At 48.8% G+C, this 19,750-nt stretch overlaps 1 pseudogene across 1 annotated transcript; it reads left to right on the top strand.

Moving 5' to 3' along the window:
* Window positions 1-10,653: 10,653 nt before the first annotated feature.
* Window positions 10,654-12,908, top strand: LOC308339420 (tubulin alpha-1B chain-like; annotated as a pseudogene). Its single transcript has 3 exons — window positions 10,654-10,778; window positions 11,072-11,220; window positions 11,988-12,908. The product of its transcript is annotated as a tubulin alpha-1B chain-like (transcript).
* The last annotated feature ends 6,842 nt before the right edge of the window (window positions 12,909-19,750 follow it).

Below are 19,750 nucleotides of genomic sequence, written 5' to 3'. Positions count from 1 at the left end.
CCCAATGAGGAGCTCAATCTCACAATCCTAAGATTGTGACCTGAGCTGAAATCAAGAGTCAGGTGCTTAACCGACTGAGCGGCGCAGGTGTCCCATAGCACAAACCATATCCTTCATACACACAGTCTAGGCACAACAAACCATCCTGGTCCTTTAACTATTGACTGAAAACACTCTAAGAGCCAAGATCTCAATGCCAGCCAAGGGCATTGAGGTAATCTTACCAGCAGAACTTTCTAAGGAGCAGTCTCAACTGTGTTAACTCTTTCTGCACAGTCATATAAAAACCTAGATTCCTAGCTTATCTTGAAAAGAATTGGAAGATCTGGCTATATCAGGTTTGCATTCCCAATTAGCAACTGTGATAGCCAGAATTAATCGTCCCCCAAAGATTTCCACATTTTAATCCCTGAACCCTGTGACTAATCCCTGAACCCGCCTTATGTGGCAGAACACTGCAGATGTGACTAAGGTGAAGGTCTTGAGGTGAGCTTATTCTCCATGTTCTGGGTGGGCCCAGTATAACCACAAAGATCTTTATAAGTAGAAGAGGGCGACAGGAGAGACAGAGTCAGAGAAAGAGAGGTCAGAAGCAGAGGTCAAAGTGATGTGATTATTGGCTTTCAAGGTGGAAAGAAGCCTTGAGTCAAGGAATATGGGCAGCCTCTAGAAGGAAGAAAAGGCAGGGAACAGATTCTCCTCTAGAGTCTGCCAATGCCTTGAGTTTATTTACACCTTAAATAGGTTCTGGTATTAATTCCGGGGGTGGGCTTCCCCATATACCACCAAGCAATGCTCAGACACTAGCAGGGCGTCTTAGGAATTTAACTCAATTCTGCCACTACCTACCCAGAGATAGCATCAGATTCCACCGGCTGAGGGTACAGTCCTATACAACTGCCTCTCTGGTACGCCTGTTGTTTCCTGGGCTTCTGATCAACTGGCTATAAATTAGAAGTGCCCATGACTTCCTCTTGGGTTTGATTAATTTTCTAGAGTTGCTGACAGAACTCAGAGAGATGTTTCACTTCCTGTATCATTGGTTTATTATAAAAGGATACAAATCAGGAATGGCCAGATGGAAGAGAGGCATAGGGCAAGATGTGCGGAAAGGACAAGGAGTTTCTATGCCTTTTCCATGCATGCCACTCTTCCAGTATTTCCACATGTTCACCAACCTAGAAACTCCAAACCCCATCCTTTTGGGTTTTTATGGAGGTTCATTACATGGGCATGGTGGATGGAATCACGGACCATTGGTGTTGTTCTAGCTCCTCTCCCCGCTCTTGAGGTGAGCTTATTCTACATTTTCTGGGTGGGCATCTCCTCTCTGGAGGTGAGGAAGGGACTGAAAGTTCCAACCCTCTAACACTTGGTTGACTCTAGCAGCCACCAGACCCCAACCCTAGGCACTTTCCAAATGGTGCCTCATTAGCACAACAAAAGACATCTCTCTTTTTTTAAAGATTTTGTTTATTTATTTGACAGAGACACAAGTAGGCAGAGAGGCAAGTGGGGGGGGGGAGAGCAAGCTCCCTGCTGAGCAGAGAGGGGGTGGGGCTTGGTGCTTGATGCCTTGATGCTCCATCCCAGGACCCTGAGATCATGACCTGGGCGGAAGGCAGAGGCTTAACCCACAGAGCCACCCAGGTGCCCCAACAAAAGATATCTTTATCACTCTCAACACTTAATGAAATTCCAAGGGTTTTAGCAGCTGTGAGCCAGTTATCCTACACAAATACCGAATATATATGAGGAATATATTTTGGTCATCTGAATAACCACATAAATATTTTTCTTATAAATCAGAAATTTGTAACCCCTAAGACCTATTTTGGACTTCTGATCTCCAGAATTATAAGATAATAAATTTGTGTTGTTTTAAACTACTAAGCCTGTAGCAATTTGTTAAAACAGCAGTAGGAAACCAGTAGGGCAACAAATGGAGCTGGCTGGTGGCTACCTTCTTCGGCTGGACAGCAAGCTGCTCCAAATCACTCAGTCCACCATTTACCATCATATGCTCAACTGTAACGTATTTATGTTACCCTGGCCCTTAGCAAGAAGTTTAGAACCCCTGGCAGGCAAGATGGAGAAGACAAGGGTAGAGGGAGAAATGTCCAAGGCTTGTTAGTAGAATATAGATTCTGCCTCTGCCTCTGTGTGTGTGTGTACAGTCGTGCATGGAGTATGTGACCTGGAGTATGTATGTATCTCCTGAACAGGGCCATAATGTCTGGGTGGGTGTACAGGCAGCAATCCATATTGCCAGATTGAAAACTTGAACATTTTTAAAAAAGATTTTATTTATTTATTGAGAAAGAGAGAGAGCACAAGTAAGAGAGCATAGCAGGGGAAAGGGGCAGAGGGAGAAGCAGACTCCCCTCTGATGCAGGACTCGATCCCAGGACACTGGGATCACAACCTTAGCTGAAGGCAGACGTTTAACCAACTGAGCCACACAGGCACCCTGAAAACTTGGACATTCACACACATGTACAGAATCTAGAAGATGATGCTCCACACTTCTTCATTTTTCCAATTGAATCACTGCTTAGACTGTCTACCCTACAAGGGTGTCCTGCAGACCACTCTGTCTTTGGATCTCTTTCCCTCTTCCCCTTGCCCTTTGTTATCTCCATCTTTTCTAACCCCTTCCCAGAGTCTCCCCTCTGTCTTGGAGCCATGCAGCAAGGTCCTCAAAATTTAAAATGTCTCCACTGATTCCATCTGGGAAAGTTGGAACTGAGCCTTAGTGCATATCTTTCCATTTTCTAAGACTAGAGTATCTACCAGCTGTCCTCTGTCTCACAGCACCATCTTTCCAAAGGGATATATTCACGTCTTCTCTCCTCTTCACTGTCCCCACAGGCTTGGTTCACATTCTCTATTGAGATGTTCTTGCCAAAATCTCTGGTGACTTCCAACTGGCTAAAGCCAAAGGTCACATTTTTACATCTTTTTCAGCCTCTCACCAATGTTGGAGATAATTGACCCTTCCTTTCTCCTTGAAAAACTTTCTTCTTGGCTTCAATGACATACCTCTCTCTTGGTTCCAGCCATTCCTTCTTGGTGGTCTTTGATGGCTTATCCCTAATGGGTGTTTCCCATAGCTCAGTCCCAGGCTCTCTTTTCCTCCCTAAAGGAACAATTGTTCTTGAAGGTAAATGTAGAGTATATGGGGTTTTATTGTATTATCTCTACTTTGGGGTGTATTATTAAATGTCCTTAATAAAAAGTTACTGTAACATTTTAGGGTCATTAAAAAAGGAATAGAACTAGAGTGTATACATTCACAAACCAAAGAGAAAGAATAGAATGGAAAGAAATATCACCTATGTGCTGATAAGTCGCAAATTTTTATGTTCTTTAGGACTTCTCTGAATATCAGATTCACATGCTTATTTGCTTTTTTGACATTAGCACTTAAAAGCCTGTTAGACATCTCACACATCACAAATTCAAAGTAAAACTCCCAATGTCCCACTCTCACCCTGTTCCCTGCCAAAAATGCTTCTGTCCTAAGGCTTCCAAGTCTTCTACCCACATGCTTACGTTAAAAACCTAGAATCATCCTACATTCCTCTTTCCCTTTCTCCTTCCTCTCTTTTTTGCTTAGAATTTTCTTGGCTGCAAATAACGGAAAGCCTAACTAACAGAGGCTTAAACAATGAGGATATTTATTATCCTGCAAGAAATCTGAGTGTAGGGCGGTTCCAGAGTTGACTCAATGATGTCACCAACAACTCCAGCATTTCCAGCTATCTGCTCTGACATCCTCAATGGCTGGTGGCATCTTCTCTTGTGATCACAAGATGACTGCAGCAGCTCCAAGGGTCATGTTCTCATTTACTAAGGCTGCAAAGGTGGATGTCCTCCCACAGTCTCCTCCCACAGGGAGAAAATCCTTGTCTTTGAGCCTCCTTGTAGACTTCCCTCATATCTCACTAGCCCCTTGCCTAAACCAGTCATTGGAAGGAGGGAATGGAATTACCATTAATGGTTTAGAGTAATTTATACTCACACCTAGGTCTGAGAAAGGCCATCTTCCTTGAGCAAGTGGAAGGGTAAATAACTATACAAAATCAGGACCCTACCAGCAAAGACAAAATAGAGGCAGGGGTCAGTAAGGCTGTTAGGTGGATCTGCACACCCCACATTAGCATGTCCTATAACTTTATTTCGAAGCTGGCTACTTCCTACAATCCCTGCTCCACTCCAAACTACCATCTCTCATTCCTGGATGCCAAAAGTAGACTTCTAACTATTGTCCTGCTTCCACTTCTGAACACCTGGACTTGCTTACCCTTATAATGCTTCCTCCATGCAGCAGCAGCAGCAATAATCTCTCTTAAACACAAAGTAGGCAATGATGCTTGCTTATACCCTCCCATTGCCCTAGTAACGGAAGCCATTCTTCCAAGACTCTTTTACCTCTGTGTTCTCATCTTGCAGAGCTCCCTCCCTCCCTCTCTCCTTCTCCTTGAACACACCAGGCTGGCTCCTTTAGCCTCACCAGTTCTCTTGATCTAGAGCACTATGATCCATGATCCAGATGTTGTTATAGCTGACTCCTTAGCATTCAGTCTCAGTTCAAACATCTGCTGCTTCTTTTCTATCTTCCTTTCTTTTTCCTTCCTTCCTTTCTCCCTCCCTCCCTTCCTTCCTTCCTTCCTTTGTCAAACATCATCTTCTTAGAGAGCTGTTCCCTCTCAATAGTAGCCCTCTCTCTTTCTGCCATTATCCTGGTTTATTTTTTTCATGTGTTTATTTCTTTCTGAAATTGCCTTGTTTATTTATTTATTATCTCTCTTCTCCATGAAAATGTAAGCTCCTTGGGACACCTGGCTGACTCAGTTGGTTAAGTGTCTGCCTTTGGCGTGGGCCATGATCTCAGGGTCCTGGGACCAGCCCCATATCAGGATCTCTTCTCAGTGGGAGCCTGCTTCTCTCTCTCCCTGCCACTCCCCCTGCGTGTGCTCTCTCTCTCTCTGTCAAATAAATAAATAAATCTTTAAAAAAGAAAAAGAAGGAGCGCCTGGGTGGCTCAGTGGGTTAAAGCCTCTGCCTTCGGCTCAGGTCATGATCTCAGGGTCCTGGGATCGAGCCCCGCATCGGGCTCTCTGCTCAGCAGGAAGCCTGCTTCCCTTCCTCTCTCTCTCTGCCTGCCTCTCTGCCTACTTGTGATCTCTATCTGATAAATAAAATCTTAAAAAAAAAAAGAAAAAAGAAAAAGAAAACATAAGCTCCTTAGAACACAGCCTCTTTGTCCATCACTGTATCCTTGGCACCTGGAACAGTCCTTGGCATACAGCAGACTCTCAATAAATATTTGTTGAAGAAATTAAGATATAGATTTCCTCTCATTTTATAACTGAGATACATTAATATGCTTTTTAATAAAGATTTTATTTATTTATTTGACAGAGAGAGATCACAAGTAGGCAGAGAGAAAGGGGAAGCAGGCTCCCCACTGAGCAGAGAGCCCGATGCGGGTCTCAATCCCAGGACCTGAGACCATGACCTGAGCCGAAGGCAGAGGCTTAACCCTCTGAGCCACCCAGGCGCCCCCATTAATATGCTTTTGAAATCTCGGTCTTTTTACTTTGTTGTACATAAGACTCTCTTCCTGGCCTACCTTCAGGATAGTTTACTTTCCAGAGTTGGTGATGTCTACATTGACTCTTGAGTTGCCCAACTCTGAAGGCCAGTTGGGAAGTTGAAGTGTTTTGGGCCACTGGGCCCTCTGGGCCCCAAATCCCTCTAACTGGATAATAATTCCTAAGGTCTTTGGCTTCGTGGATCAACCCAGTGTAGGCTGGGCTTGCTGACCTTTGAAGCGTTGGTTGGCTGTGTCTTCCTCTCTGGCATTCTTGGCCTCTTAATTCCAGTTGGGAGAGTGATGACTGCAGTCCACAGCTAAAACCAGAGTTAACCATCTTGACATTCTGGGTCCTCCCCGGTACACTGTATTGAGAAGGGCTCTGAAAAGAGCCCCCAACCTCAAAATAACTCCCCCCACCTTTTGGCACAGTGACTGAAATGTCATATTACCAACTGCTTCGTGGATAGGGTTGCTAGATAAAATTCCTTTATTTGCTAAACCTGGCATTCCTATTCCTGGTCATTGGTGCTGATCGGAAGAAGGACTGGAGAGGCACAGTGTGGTTTCCAGGCAGCATTACAGTCCCTTTGAGGTTAGTGGTCATACATTTGAAGTCAGGTCAGTCAGCCCATTTCTGGGTTTTTCTATAGCCACTGTTTAGCTGGGTCAGTGCAGCCGCAGAGCTGGTGAAAAATCAGGGTTGTGGTTTAGTCAAACGAGGATGCTGAAGTGGAAGAGGCAAGAGAGCAATCATGGCCGCTGTAGAATTTAAGATGGAAAGGAAGAAGATACAGACATCGGAGGGGGGATGAGGGACAGTGAAAGCTCTGCCTTGTGGAGAGGGGAGAAGCACTGAGCCTGAGTCCCAGGTGGGTTTTAATTCCACCACTAATGAGCCCCCATGTGATCTTGCGCCAGACGCAAGAGGCTTCCATTTCCTTTTCTCCCTCAGGGGAATGGAGGCCCCGCCTTGCTTACCTCACAAAGCTGTTGAGGGACTCAAAGGAGATAAGGGGTGTAGCCACCTCAAAAGCCACAAAATGGGTTATGAATGTGAGGGAGTCACTTTTGTATTTCATAAGTTTGCCTGAGGCCATAGGGAGACGCGTGTGAGGAAATAAGGCCAGGGTAGGTCGGCAGCCACTTGCTTAGAATAGGGAGAGACCCTGATGAGGAGCCCTGAGCCCCTATTCCTGGTCGTTCTCTCCCTGTGGAGAACAACAGCAGTTCTAGACTAAGCATTCTTTGTTTATCCGGTTTCATCCTCACCATACCACTTCTCCCCATTCTACATATAAGCAGACTGAGGTGGGAAAAGACCTTAAATGCCAGAACTGGTCCTAAGACTGAGCTCTAGTTCCCTATGTCCTATAATATTCTGAGTTTCCATCCCCAAGACCCTGAGGCTTGGTCTCTTGCCCTAGGACTCATTATTTCCGGTTCAGTGCACTCTCTTAGCGCCACCCACATTCCACTTCCAGTCCTCACCCACCCTAAGGGTGGCCTTGCCGCTGGAGCTCAGGGGCTTTGATTTCTGAATCCTTCCCTGCAGTGAGCCACCAGGAAATGGGACTGAGTGAGCTGCAGGCCCTGTGTACCCAGTACACAGTGGGGGTACCTGTGGGGGGGGACCAGCCGATCGCCTCCTCTACCCAACCCACCTTGCTGCCCTGTTTGAGCCCAGACCCAGCGCTTGGTAACCAAGTCAACAGGCCTGCCCTCCTGGGGCAGTTTCTAACAACATTTTCCCTGCTGGGAGCTGACCAGAGAGTATAAGGAGGCCGGTGGCTGTAGGTCTCTCACAGACCTGTATCTGCCTCTCATCGAGCAGCAGACAGACAGACAACCCAAGCCAGCACCCAGCCAAGCAGCATGGTGAGCAGGGGTCGGGGACTGGGCATGCTAGTGAGGGTCCTAGTGGACCCAGGTGAGTGGTGTGAGGGATCCCTAGGACTCCAGGTGTTCCCGGGGCTCCTGTGTGCACAGGTGAGATGGGGAGACGGAAAGAGACTTCCATATGTGAGTGTGCCCCCCCAAGTGTGCTGGTATGTGAGAGCACGTGCAGGGGTGGAGGACAGAGTGATGGTAACCAGGATGTGGGTCTGAATCTCTGCTCAGGAGCAGGGCTGCTGAGAGGCTCTGGACCTAGGGGTAGGGAGGATGGAGTAAGCAGCACTGGAACAGAAAGTACAGGCACTTTACAAACCCTGCTGTGGGCCCCACAGCAGATTCATCGTTGGCCTCTGGTCCTGCCTCTCCCGGCTGTCGGGACGCATCCTTGCAGCCCTGCCCAGCCGATGCATCTGATCTGACCCCTTATTTCAACAGAGAGAGTGAGGAGGAGGCAGAGGGAAAGAGAGTGTGCTCTCTCTTATCGAGAGCTGGCTGTGCGTGGGGCTCCTTTGATATCTTTTGCCAGGCTCCCCACCAGAAGGGATAGAAAAGCAGTGAAGAGCATGGTTGGAGCCAAGCTGTTCCCACTCCGAATATTACTGGTTTTGCTCATGACCTTGAGCTACTTGCTTAACCTCTCTGAGTGTCAGTTTCCTCTTGTGCAAAATGGCGTCGTGAAAGGACCTACCTACAGGGTTGTCGTGAAGATGAAATGGGATGATGTATGCAGAGCGCTTAGCACAGTGGCTGGCGCCTAATTAATGCTTAGTACAGGGGAACGAAATGATGTAATGACAAAGCCTGCCAGGTGCGAGATCACACTAGTTTTACATTCAAGGAAAGGGCAGTAGAGCAGCTGAAGAGAAGGAACTTGTCTGAGGTCACAGAGGGATGGGGTTTGAGGCTGAATCTATGTGATTCCAGGGGTTGAGTTCTTTGCCCCAAACCTGTTGCCCCACGGTAAGGGGCATCATTTCTAGCATCTCAAGCTTACCCAAGAGGTTAGAGATGCCTTGTGTGGGCCAGCAGTCATGGGGGCCAAGATGGTGTCTAGCTTTGTAGACAGAGCCCGGGGAGGCTGGAAGTTGCAACTGCCAGGGCTGGCCTTGCCAGTAGACTGGTAAACCCTGTCTGTCCTCCCTGTGGGGTATGAGGATTTCTGGAGTCCTTGTGTCCCTAAGCAACCCCCAGCTTAATTCATTACCTTCTCTTACTACGACAGCAGGGGTTGGGGGATGGGAGTTGGTGAGGGGACCCAACACGTATGGTGCTGCAATATGCGTCATGCAGTGAGCTAGGCAACTTCTATGCCTTCTTTCATTTAATCCCCATTGTGATTCTAGGAGGGCTCTCTTATTATTGTCCCAGTTCATGGGATGGAGGGAGACCCACAGAGGGGTCAACACTCTTGCTCAAGGCAAATAGAGAAATAATGACGATGTATGTTTTAATCCCGGTCCTCTCAAAATCATCAGACAAGGCTCTTGCATCATATTTTAAAAGCCAGGCAAGTGTTAAATTTATGGAGACAGCATTCTCATTAAAAATTATGAAATATTCCAGGCAGGAAAGTATGAAGAATAACATAATAAACACCTGCTACCCAGCTTAAGAAAGAGAATCCCTCTCCAACTGCATACACCGCCCTTTTCTCCCAGAGAGAACCATTGTTCCAAATTTAGTGTTAATACTTTCCCTTGCTTTATTTTTGTAAGACACACATGCTACCAGAATATATAGCAAAATATAAATTTATCTGTAAATGATGCACAACATTATTTTACGAGTTAAAGATCTTTATAAATGGTATCCTGTTGTAAGATTCTTCCCTAATTTGCTTTTTTTTTTTTCCGGGAAGAATTTTTTGGTAAGATTCTTTCTTGTAGTTCATCCATTTCGACTTCTGCGCCACTCTTTGTCCATCTTCTCCTGTTGAAGGACATTTAATCGGCTTCTGTGGCTGTGGCTCTCCTGCTCCTCTTCTTGTTCACCTGTGTGAGAACTTCTCTAGAGCAAGACTGCCATCAGCACCCCTAGATCTTGCCCATTTTTTTTTTCTCCAACAGAGATGCATCAATTTAGGCTTCGACCAATTGTTTAAGAATTCCCATTTCTCCATATCCTCTACAAGGTTAAGCCTTCAAGCGTGGAGAAAGCTGATGGATGTGCTCATTTTGTTTTCAACGTCTGTGGTAATTACTTCTCAAGCAGAGCAAAAAGGCTTATTCTGGTATCCCACTTACCATGCTGCCCCACATCTGTTAACATGTGAAAGTCTCTCTTCCCCGCCCAGTGGGCTGCTGGAGGGTGGGGGCCGTGCATGAGGTGCTCTGTGTCTCCAGTGTCAACACATCAGGCAGAAAGCAGAGGCTCAGAATGTTTGATGAAGCAAGAGGGTCCTGCTTTCTTGATTCTCATAGGGCTCCTCTGGAAGGGCATTGAACTTTCTGATTTCCAGGACCAAGCAGTTCATCCCAGTCCTGCTTTAGGGGCCAAGCGTTCTTTGACCACCAGCCTGAAATCATGTGGGGAGGACCTTCTCCACTCCACTCCACTCCACTCCAGAATTATGCACACCCAAGAGAGGAGGGAACAGCCTATCCCCTGCCATTCCAGGCCCACTCTTCCCTTCCTTGCTGGCCTTCCTAGCTGTAACACGAATCTAGAGTTCTTCCTGCTTTCAAAACCTCTCCCTTGTCTCTGATCCCTGAAGCCTCACTTGGATCCTGCTTCTCTCACCCATGGTCCTTTATTTCTTTCTGAACATGGGTGGATTGAACTATTATGCTCTGCCGGACTCATCTGACCTCCACAACACTCCTTAAGACACTTAGTCACTGAGTGAGACTCTATAATCTTAGAACTAACTGCCCACATCTGCTTCCTCTGAGGGTTTTGGCCCGGCCCCTGGAGCCACTGCCTGTGGGTCCTCAAGGCCAGTAAGGAGAGCAGGAACATTTGCCCTCAGCCAGAGAACCATGCAAGAAAGGATTTCGGGCAGGAACGACAGGCTTCTCTTTGCTAAGAGTGTTCTCTGCACTTTGCCTGCTCAGTGTGAGTGCATCTCAGTCCATGTGGGGCAGGCCGGTGTGCAAATTGGCAATGCCTGCTGGGAGCTCTACTGCTTGGAACGCGGGATCCAACCAGATCGACAGATGCCCAGCGACAAGACCATCGGTGGAGGGGACAGACAACTCCTTCAACAACTTCTTTAGTGAAACCGGGGCTGGGAAGCATGTGCCCCGGGCTGTGTTTGTGTATCTGGAGCCCACAGTGATTGGTGAGTGACCATCCGTCTCTGTTACATGTGTCACCTTGTTCTGGGCACCACAGCAAGTTCCTCCCCATGCCTGGAGCTCTCGAATTTGTAGCTCATGGGACTGGCAGCCAGTTAAACCACAGATCCGCTGCCACTTAGCCCAAGTCTCAGGGTCACTCTGTAACACTTTCCTTTTCATTGATGAACATAACACCTGCATGAATGGAGCTCCTTTAGGGTAGGACTAGGGGTCTGGTGTCCCTGCCCTTTCTGGGTAACTCGGGGAGCCAGACTGCAAGGGGAGCCCATTGCAGATGAAGTTCGGATGGGCATGTACCGCCAGCTCTTCCATCCAGAGCAGCTCATCACCAGCAAGGAAGACACTGCCAATAACTATGCCTGAGGTCACTACACCATTGGAAAGGAGCTCATCGACCTGGTACTGGACCAAATTCGGAAGCTCGTGAGTGGTGGCGAGGGGCTGGGGAAGCGGGAATCTAGATTCCTGCAGTGAAGAAGTCTGGACACCAGACAGGAAGAGAGCCTCCTGGGTGAGTTTTATTTTGCTTTATTTTATTTGTGGATGAGTTTTAAAAGATGTAGGATCAGGACCAGTGAGGGGGAGTCCTGCATACTGATCAGGGGAGGCAGAGGGTATGCTCTGGCCTGGAGCTGGGTGTCTTCTTTACCTCCTATAGCAACCAACCCAAGGCTGGGTGACAGGGGCAAACATGACCATGAGCTGTCTGGCCTAACTGTGGAGGTCTGTAGACATTCCCAGAGTCTCATCTTGTGTTGCAGGGATGTGGGGAGAAGGCCCTGAGAAAAAAAGGGATCCAAATAATCCTGAGCCAGGGAACTGTGATTGGGTTTGGCCTCCATCAAGGGTGGGGATCAGGTTTCTGGATTGTTGATCTTAGTAGGGAAGCTCTCCAGAAACATGGGAAATTAAGTCAGGGGGGGAGCACATATGGAGCTGGGTGGGTTATGATGTTATGAGGACAAAATGACCATGTCATAAGATTCTAGCGAACTGTGTCTTAGAGATCTCAAGAGGGTTTAGAGAGGAGAAAAACAAGAGTAGAGAGAACAGGTCCTCCCTATGAGGACCTGCTTTGTGCTCTTGGAAAGGATTTAAGGAAAGTTTAGGGGAATTTGAAACAGCTGCCTTTTTTCTTTTCCTCCACTGTGCTTCATATCCCGTATTTCCCTTCACATCCCACTTTCTAGGCTGACCAGTGCACGGGACTCCAAGGCTTCCTGGTCTTCCACAGCTTCGGAGGGGGCACCGGCTCGGGCTTCACCTCTCTCCTGATGGAGCGGCTCTCAGTTGACTATGGCAAGAAATCCAAGCTGGAGTTCTCCATCTACCCCGCGCCCCAGGTGTCCACGGCCGTGGTGGAGCCCTACAACTCCATCCTGACCACCCATACCACCCTGGAGCACTCGGACTGTGCCTTCATGGTGGACAATGAGGCCATCTACGACATCTGCCGCCGCAACCTGGACATCGAGCGCCCCACGTACACCAACCTCAACCGGCTCATCAGCCAGATCGTGTCCTCCATCACGGCCTCCCTGCGCTTCGACGGGGCCCTCAACATGGACCTGACGGAGTTCCAGACCAACCTGGTGCCCTACCCCCGCATCCACTTCCCCCTGGCCACCTACGCGCCGGTCATCTCTGCGGAGAAGGCCTACCACGAGCAGCTGTCGGTGGCAGAGATCACCAATGCCTGCTTCGAGCCTGCCAACCAGATGGTGAAGTGTGACCCCCGCCACAGCAAGTACATGGCCTGCTGCCTGCTGTACCGGGGCGACGTGGTGCCCAAGGATGTCAACGCCTCCATCGCCGCCATCAAGACCAAGCGCAGTATTCAGTTCGTGAACTGGTGCCCCACGGGCTTCAAGGTCGGGATCAACTACCAGCCCCCCACCGTGGTGCCCGGGGGCGACCTGGCCAAGGTGCAGCGCGCCGTGTGCATGCTGAGCAACACGACCGCCATCGCCGAGGCCTGGGCCCGCCTGGACCACAAGTTCGACCTGATGTACGCCAAGAGGGCCTTTGTGCACTGGTACGTGGGTGAGGGCATGGAGGAGGGGGAGTTCTCGGAGGCCCAGGAGGATAAGGGTGCCCTGGAGAAGGATTAGATGGATAGTGTGTGTTGTAGGGTGAATACTAGCAGAATCCTGTGTGTCTGTCCTAAATAAAGTGCTGTAACCTCACCATCTCACAAAGTGTCTTTTTCTCTTGGGAAAATTTGTGGAGCAGGGGTTTCTCCTTCAAGAGAGACAAGAAGGCTGGCATCTCAGCCTGGGTGTCCCAGAAACCAGATATGGTTCCAGATTTTATTAAAGCGTGTGATTCCAGGAAGAACAGGGATCCAGGAGAAAACAGCAGAGAAGGAGGCAGAATTCACCCTAGGGAACATGCAGCCAAATAAACTCAGAATCAGCCCTTGGGTGAGGGGGCAGGAGAGGAAGTAAGGGGGAGGAAAGGTAGGCACTGGCCTCATTCCACCATTGCCAAAGCCTTCGCCCCACGACGTAGGAACTCCCCGGCACGTCTGGGTGGCACCCACTTAGGCTGCAGCATCAACAGCGAAACCCTCAAACCCCGGGGCAGGAGGGGAGTGAAGTCGGTCCCAGCCACCCAGGGCTGCAACAAGAGCGTTGCTGTCACCCAGAAGGGTCTCAAGTGCGCCTTCCAGCCATCTGCCAGAGCAGGTGCTCACCAACCCCACCCCACAGATTGGCGGTTTGTCTTCTTCAGGCAGGAGGTTTGGGTATGGAGAGTCCAGAAGCTGGCATTAAGGCAGAGCAGCGGCACAGTGGCAACAATGATGGGGAAACGGCTGGCGTTGGGGGAAAATGCTGACCTCCCTGTAATCTCCATCAATACTCACCACTTTTTGATAATGACAATTGACGCTTATTTCAATCCCATGCTTCGGGCTATGCAAGTACAGCTTCCAAGCTCCCACTTCCAGCCAGATGGCTGGCCCTAAAGTCCTTATATATGGATTTTCTGTAGCCTCTGGTGGGCTGGAGGGACGATTTAACCACTGGAGGGATTGAAACTAGAGCAATCCCCCGCCCCCCGCCCCCAAGAGATTCAATGCTCAGCTTTGCCCTCAGCTCTGTCCTTCCTGCAGCTTCCCTTTCCCAGGACGGGAGGCTGGGAAGACAACAGAAATGTCAGCAATGCCAGCAAGCTGCTAGCGACCCAAAGGCCTGGAGGAGCCAAGGGATGAGATGGTGAAGCCAGACCCTTGGAGCTGTGATGCCAGGTGGGAGCTGGAGCCACAGCACCAGCTGTGGGGGCACTGGAGGGGGCAGGAGGAGCCAAGGAGGGAGGGACATCTGGCAGGGTCCACAGCCTCTGCCCGAGGTGCCCTCTGATTTAGAGCGAGGGGGAGGAAAACCATGACTTCTTCCTCCCACCCTCAATCTCCGGCTGGCACCTCCCATTCTCTGAACTCAGACAGGAGCTAGTCGGCAAGGGAGCCTAGATACAAGGAAGGGCAGCAAGCGGGATACCCAGAGAAAGGCCGGGAAGGTGGGGGAATGGATCTCAGAGCAAACACATACCTACACCGGGTCTAGCATTCAGGGCCTTTGGTGGATCAAATAGGAAAAGGAGAGACTCCTAGTCCCCATCACCTGTCCCTGTCCTGTCCTAATAATTACTCTGTAGTCAGCAGAGGATGGAGTGGAAGCCGCAGGAGGGTGAGAGGCTAGGGGAGAAAATGGGCAAGCCCAGCGCAGCAGTTTGCTCCTTCCGTTTTGTGATTACCTGCCCAGGAACAGCAAGTATTCTCAACTCTTCTTCGAGGATTTAAGCTTACAGGGGTCGCTCTGTTGTCCCGGGCAGAGAGAGGCCTGCAGTTTTGTGTATGTAGGTGTGTGTGGCGGTGGTGGGAATCTTTTAATTCAGTGGGAGTATTTAGAAGCCCATTTTGGCTGAGGAGCTCAGCTGTACCCTCAAATCCACCACCCACCCCCACCCCAAAAGGGCTGACTTTCAAATCTCTACTTGACTCCTGTGTCTTTCTCTCTCTCAGCTGGTTTCAAACGTGGGAAGAGAAGAAGGGTCATTTGGAGGCCCTTCGAAACCCAAGAAACACCATCATTTATTGGGTACCTACTATGTCCTAGGCCCTGTACCCATTTTACCTTGTTTAATCCTAAGGTAAATACAGTGATATGCACTGGACTGGAAGCTTCAGGGCAACAAAGTTTGTTCTAGTCTCAGCACCTAGAATGTTGCCGGATGAACTTATTAGGCAACACATGTGTTGAATATTTGCCGGATAGACTTCCTGAATGAATGGCTCTTCTGCAGAAGAGGAGACTGAGGTTCAGAGAAGTCACAGTACTTCCCCAAGGTTACTCAGTTATGAATGGAGGAGTTGGGATTCAAACCTAGGTCAGCCTGGACAGAAACTTCTGCTGCCGTCCTCCCCTCCCTCAGATGCCCCTCCCACTCCTGCCTCAGCGGTTCCAGGCACCCCTCCAGACGCCACTCTCTGAACCTGCCAGTTCTCTAATGCCCAGACAGTGACTCAGGCACCTCAAAGGCAAGGAGGGAGTCACGTCTGACACTCCCTTGCCCAGGCGCTGTGGTGGAGGGCACAGGGGAGGGGGGTTGCAGATAAACAGCTTCTGGGACCGAGTGAGGGCAGAAGCATCTTTGAGGACAGGTTTGGGGGCTATCAGTGTCCTCTGGAAAGGGCCCCTGGCCCCAACATCTCATAGGAGGTGAGGTGAGGCCTTGGGAGAGGCCAAAAAGATGTGAGGTCTCCACCTGTCAGGATGTCTGGGCATCCAGTGGGGGGGCCCGGCACCCCTTCTGTCTGCTGCACCAGCCCACCTGCCCACCCTGGGCAGCTGTGTGGCCATCTCAAACCCTGCAAGGCCTTCCCAGCTAGTGACTCTGCTGGCAGGCACGGGCAGGCCTCAGTTACAGTAGGTATGGGTGTGGGGAGGTGGCAACCCAGCCCTCCATGAGGCAGCCAGGAGCGCCACCCAGCCTGCCTCCCCGGGACTCCCTCAGTGCAGGGAATGCTTTCATCCCTGATGCTTCTAAAGCCAGGGTACAATTACCTCCTGCAGGCAGACACAAGAGACAGATTCCGGACTTGGATTTCACCCAGCGCATTTATTCCTTCATCTCTGGTGTGTCGGGAACATGCCTGCCTCCAAAGCTGCGTTCTCACCATTCCCTCCTTCTGGAATGCCACCTCTCCTTGCTTGTCTCGGTGTTGCCATTCCTTCCAGCTTAGATCACAGTCACCCAGAACCATCCAGCCCTGGGAAGCTCCCTGCTCGAGAGTCTCCCAGCACCTTCTGTCTGTCTCTATCACTCATTCGGCGCTTGGCATGGACTGCCTTGTATGCAGGCACTCAGCTTCTTGCCAGTATCTCATTTCTCCAGCTAGATTTGGAAAAATGCTGTATATAGTCAAAGTTATTATGTGAACATGCTTCCAAATTAAAAAGGCACAAAAAAGATTTCCAAACAGCAAAAATAAGGCTATAAGTGAAAATAAGTCCCCTTCTTTTGTTCTGCTCTTGACAGCCTCCACTATTAACTTTTTTGTTCGTGTTTCTTTCCAGAGACATCTACATATGTTAATGTGTATGCAGTATGTTCAAGACATATGTTCAAGACCCCCACGGATGTCTGAAACCAGGGATAGTACTAGACTCCATATATATTATGTCTTTTGCTACACATGCATCCCTATGATAAATTTACTTTGTAAATTAGGCACAGTAAGAGGTTAACAATAAAATAAAACGAGTATAATAATATGCTGTAACAAAAGTTATGCCAGTGTGGTCTCTCTCAAAATATCTCGTGCTATACTCCCCTCCTTCTTACAATGATGTGGATGCTTAAATACCTACAGGATGAGATAAAGCGATGTGAATGCTGTAGGTATTGTGATGTAGTGTTTGGCTACTACTGACTTTTTTTTTAAGATTTTATTTATTTATTTGACAGACAGAGGTCACAGGTAGGCAGATAGGCAGGCAGAGGGAGAGAGGAGGAAGCAGGCTCCCCGCTGAGCAGAGAGCCCAATGCGGGGCTCCATCCCAGGACCCTGGGATCATGACTTGAGCTGAAGGCAGAGGCTTTAACCCCCTGAGTCACCCAGGCGCCCCTACTACTGACTTTCTGATGGTACATCAGAAGGAGGATCTGCTTCCAGACTGCAGTTGACTGTGGGCAACCGAAACCGTGGATAAGGGGGACTACCGTACACACACTTACATATATACACTTTGTCTTACCCTCTTTTCATTTAGCAAAAAATCCTGAAGATGGTCCTTAACAGTCCATAAAGACGAGCCTCCTTCTTTTTGATAACAATGTAACAATGCACTATTCTTCGCAGCAGTGTTCCCTTTTTTGTTTCACTAGGCTGCTACTGGTGAGAATTTCCGTTGTTTCCAATTCTTTGCTTTGGAAACAAATTCTGGAACCCTTGTACATACTTCTTTGCCCATATGTACAATCATAAACTCTCAGAATCAGAACCGCTGGGTCAAAGGCTCTGCACTTTTAACTTTGATACGTACAGTATTGCTCTCCCACTACTAATGTACTAGCATGCCTGTGCCCAGAGCCTTGCCTACCCAATGTATAAAACATTTTGATCTTTGTCCATCATCTGATAAGTGAAACAAAGTATTTTATTGCCACTTTCCTTTATAACTCTCTTGCTATGAATAAGGTTGAGGATCTTTTCATATGTTTAAAAATCAATATTTTCTCTTCTATAAACTCTTGTCTGTGCCTTTTGCCCATTTGAAAAACTGCAGTGTTTGACTTTTCTTGTGAACAAATGAAATGAACCCTTTGATTGCTACATGTGTTTGATATAATTTCCCTTGGTTGTCATTTGTCAATGTCCCAACTAGATTTTTACCACCTTGAGTACAAGGACTGGAACTTAAACCCCTTTGTTTTCCCAATTCTTAATATAATATCACATATACAGTAGGTGCTAGACAAATGTCTGTTGAGAGAGGAGAAGTAAAAAGAAAGAGATTTGGAAGATTTTGGAGTGACCTAACCTATTCCTTCCTCTTATACTAAGGCCAGTCAAGACTCTCACTGTAAACAGCAGAAATTAGCTCTGGCAAATTAAAATAAAGGAAAAAGACACCCCCCTCCCCCACCCTCCCGCATACACACACACATTGGAGAGACACTGGGTAGCACACAGAATTAATGCAAGGGCTGCCAGATAAGATTCCGTGAACAGGTAGGCAGCAGGGGAAGCTGAGCATCCAGCACCAAAGTCAAGGTCAGGGTACAGAACAGCCTGCCTAAAAGACCCCACCCAGTTCCCTACAGAACAGGGGGCTGCAATGAGGCTCCTTCCCACTCCGGCTCTGAGACCGACATTTCCTCCTCCAGACACTAGAGGCTGCTGCTGGCTCCGCTGTCACAATTACCACAGAAACGAATTCTCAACTGCCCCAGCTTCTCTGTGACTTGCTCCACATTCAAAGTCCCAGTTGGAGCTTTCAACTGGCAAAGTTAATGACCACATACCCCTAGAGCCGACAAGTCTGGGAGAGCACGTGTCAGGGCTTTGTGACAGGGGGTGGCCCGCCTCCCATCAAGGCCTACACATTGGGAATTCCCCCAAAGTATTCAGAAGGTTCAAACTGTGGGCAGCCAGGGAAAGTGGGCAAATGCATGCCACCTTCTTTCCTCTTGTCTGGCTTAAGCCCTTCTCTTCAATGAAGCGTTTCAGGGCCACCCAGCAGAAAACACACTTCTGGACTCGCATAAGCATGACTGCTTGGGCCCGTCATGATGCCAGAGAGGTATGTACTAAGACCCAGATGAACTATGTACCACACCTCATTTGACTTTCAAACAGCCCTAGTCGTTACCTGTATTTTGGTAGGAAAAACTGAGTTCTCAGAGGTTTTGCCAAGTCACACAATAGTGCCAGGTTGCACAGCCGGGTCTGTCTGTTTTTAAAACCTTGGAATTTCCCACTGGGCTATCTTGTTGGGCTGGAATCTTATCACACGGGGAGCTCTGTGAAGCCAGGGACTGGGTCATACTCTTCATTTTACATCCTGACTGCATCTACTATGTAGATGATCGGGGAATACTTATGGATTAGCTCAAAGGATATCAAGCAGGAGCCGATTGTGGAAAGTTCTCTAACTCTCTCATGAGGCCTGAACCCAGGAATCATTTAAGGTAAGATATATTTGGGATCACTCTGGGAGGGGGGCAGATCCCACAAAAGCAAAAAGCCAAAAAACCTTTAATCTGGGGAATTTCCTTTTCCTTATTTTGTTTTCCTTTTATCCTTTAACCCCACCTTCCCCAAATGTGTCAAAACTGCCAACAAGAGGTTCCGATCTGTTCATTATTTAATCATCCAACAGCTATTTTTGAACCCCACAACTGCCCTAAATACTCAAGGGCAAAACAAAAACAAACAAACAACAACAACAACAACAAACAAAAAACAAAAAAACACGACACAATTTCTGTCTGGTGGAATTTACATTCTAATGGGGGAGGTGAATGTCCATCAAAGAATCGAGCAGGTAAGGGCAGATTTGCAGCTCCGACGGGCGCGATGGTGTCACGAGACGCTGACAGGCAGGTCTGACCTACTCCGGGAAGTTGGGACAGCCTCTTTTCAGGACCTGGGGCGGGAGCAGAGATCTGAAGGGGGAGGATGTAGACCCAGAGGGTTTGTCTGTGAGTCCTTGATATGGGGGATTTTTTCCGGAGTGAGCAGCCGTCAATCATCGAGCCCGTTATAGGAAAAGGACAGAGGGAACGGGGGCCGGGCGGCTCGTTGGCCCGCGAGTGCGTCACTCCAGGATGCAGCCGGCCGCCGTCTCCCAGGTCCCTTATGGGGATGACGTCGCCCGGGAGCAAGCCCAAAATAGCCGGCTCCGCCCCCATCTCCCGGCAGCCCCTGCAGCCGTCCCCCAACCCC

The sequence above is a fragment of the Martes martes genome (assembly GCF_963455335.1).
Source record: "Martes martes genome assembly, chromosome: 3".
Lineage (NCBI taxonomy): Eukaryota > Metazoa > Chordata > Mammalia > Carnivora > Mustelidae > Martes > Martes martes.
This window is presented reverse-complemented; position numbering and strand designations above follow the sequence as displayed.